We start from the raw sequence: 3,240 nt of genomic DNA on the forward strand, positions 1-3,240 counted from the left end.
ACTGAGATTTACAAGATGACCATAGCTTGCTTCATACCAATAATCTCTGTGGGATCGACCCTTACTCGCGTAAGGTTTATTACTTGGACGACCCAGTGTACCTGCTGGTTAGCTGTGGGAAGTTGTGATGAAGAGTTGAGATTGCAATTGAGCGTACCATGTTGATGGCGCCATTGATGATCACAATTTCGTGCACCAATAAGCTAGAATCAATTGGCAACATTCTTGAGATCCAGAAAGTCTAAACCTTGTCTGTGGTATTCCGAGTAGGATCTGGGATGGGATGACTGTGACGAGCTTCAAACTCATGACTGTTGGGTGTAGTGACAGTCACAAAAGGATAATTGGATCTTATTCCGACACAAGTGAGAACCGACAGATGATTAGCCCTACGTAACCCGTAGCTGGACCATTTTCACTGAGAGGATGGACGGTAGCCATTGGCAACGGTGATTGGTAGTGGTGAAAATTGGCAGATTAAGAATTATTAAGGAAAACACCGTTGCAAGTACAGCTCTTAACCAGCAAAAATCCACTTGTCAATTTAGAAAAGAGTTGTCACAAATTTAAGAATAAGATTATTGGGAGTATGAGTCCCAGGTCGTCTCCCAACGAGTTGCAGAAAGATGTGCTATTTTTTTAATCAGAGGTTTTCCAAAATGTTTTTGAGTTTGATAAATAGGAAATTAAATCAGAGAATTTATGTAATTCAAATAAAAACCTTGACCGGGAGAAGATTAATCAGAAGTTCTGTCCTTGTTGGAATTTTCTCAAGATCAATTAATAATTAGTAGTTGTTTCTACTTAGTTCACCCTCACTTATTTAGGGAAAAGTCAAGTAGTTGGGAGTCAACTTCTATTCACAATTCCTAATCCTCTCCCTTGGAAAGGATTAGAGTTAGTGACTAACCAGCCAACCAACAACGAACCAATTACAATTGAAGTCTTGAGTATCCCAACTCAAGGTTCTCCTTTTAATCTGCTCCCAATCAAGTTAGAGAACTACACTATTATCATAAATATAGACTTTTCAAAATTAAGGAGAGAATAAAAAGAAGACATGATCAATAATAATCAAAAGATCAATTAAAAATAAAATAGTTCTTGCATTAATAAATCTCAACAAGTCATAAAAGCTTCCTAATTGTAACTCTGAATAAGGATTAAAAAATAAAGGAGTAAACAAGGTAAAGAAAACAGACTAGAATAATCAGTTCCGGAGGTAGACTCTTCTCAATAACTAAAGCAAAATAATCAAATTCTAAACTATGAGTGTAAAAGAAAAACCTAGAGGAAGAGGTAGAATTCTCTCTCTAGATTCAAAAACTAAAGCTAAAATTATGCAGAATGAGAATCGTCCCTAGTCTCTGCATGTTCCCTGGCTTTAATCTGCGTTTCTGGGCCTAAAACTGGGTAAAAACATGGCCCAAAATCCACGCCAGCGATTTTTGTAAATTCTGCAGATCGCGCACGTCACGCGACTGCGTCGTCCATGCATTCGCATCATCCAGCATTTTTTCCTTGCCACGCGTGCGCGTCATCCACGCATTCGCGTCACTTGTGCAGATTCCAATCCACGCGCTCCCGTCAGGCACGCATTTGTGCCGCTGTGATTTTCTCCAGTTCGCGCGGATGCGTGAGCCATGCATCCGCGTCACTTCTCATTGGTCATCTCCTCAATTTCTTGTGTTCCTTCCATTTTTGCAAGCTTCCTCTCCATTCTCTAAGCTATTCCTGCCCTATGAAGCTTGAAACACTTAACACACGGATCACGGCATCGAATGGTATAAAGGAGAATTAAAATATACAATAAAAAGATCTTTAGGAAGCAAGTTTTCAATCATCGAACAATTTTGGGAAGGACTTATAATATCATGCTAATCATATGAATAAGTGGGTGAAAGACTTGATAAAACCACTCAAATAAACACAATATAAATTATAAAATAATGGTTTATCAACCTCCCCACACTTAAACAATGCATGTCCTCATGCTTAGTTGAAGAAGATAAATATGAATGAATAGGGACATGAAGACTCATGCAATGCAATGCAACCTATATATATGAATGCAACTATATGATTTTGTCTATTCGGTTAAAAACAAATAAGTTCTCTTAAGACAAACATAGGTCAAATCCCACTAATTCAAATCATATAGTAAAAGCAAGTAAATTTGTAAGAAGACAGCTCGTGAAAGCAGGGAACATAGAATCAAGCATTGAACCCTCACTGATGGTGTGTGTGCACTATAATCTCTCTAGTGTATAGGGTAATCACTCTATCCTTCTCTAATCATGCTTTCTAAACTTTGTTCTTCACCTAACCAATCAACAATATTTAAGGTACCAATGCAAGCATCATGAGATCTTTTCAAGGTTGTACTTACTCTATATAACTTTAGAATTATGCCTAGCTACCCAAAAATTCTTCATTTTGCATTACCTACTCACGCATCAGCTTTTCTTTAATTTTGTCACATATGCATTGATTTTTCATTAGCTTATCATCGGGGTAATTTTGTCCCCTTATTTAATTACTTATTTATTGAATACTTTTTTGGATTTTTTTATTTTTTTTATAGAGGCATAAAGACTGAAACAACATATCAATGCATATGGAATTTTTGATTTTCTGTTTTACATGAGTGGGTACCCAAATTCCCATTATTTTATCATGACACATTCCCTTATTAACCCTTGTTCCCACAACCTTCCCATACTCAATTAACACACAATTTTTTATCTTAAGCTAACCAAAGATTCAATTGGGATATTTAATTATTTTCCGCTTAAGGCTAGTAATGTGGTAAAATGTAGAACAAATGGGATTGAAAAGACTCAAAGTGGCTAACAAAGGTAATTTAAAGGGTAGGCTTATTTGGGATAAGTGAGCTAAACAAATAATGGCCTCAATCATATGCATGCATATAACACATTAAATATTGGACATATAGGATAAAACAAAATACAAATTACAATCATAGAAAAGTAAACACACAAGAATAAAATATTTATGGTTAAATAATGTAACCATGTATTTAAGCTCAAAGTCTCACAGGTTGTGTGTTCTTTAGCTCAAAAACCATGTTCCAATTTACAATCTTCAAACAAGTTTAACATTTAAATTTTGATTTAAATTAGTGAAATTTTTCAAAAAAAATAGGGTCTTAAAAGAAACCTATTATATTTCAACTAAATAGAACATGCATGCAAATAATCCTATTTCTAAACAATCTAT

This window comes from Arachis duranensis, chromosome 3, assembly GCF_000817695.3.
Source record: "Arachis duranensis cultivar V14167 chromosome 3, aradu.V14167.gnm2.J7QH, whole genome shotgun sequence".
Taxonomy (NCBI): domain Eukaryota; kingdom Viridiplantae; phylum Streptophyta; class Magnoliopsida; order Fabales; family Fabaceae; genus Arachis; species Arachis duranensis.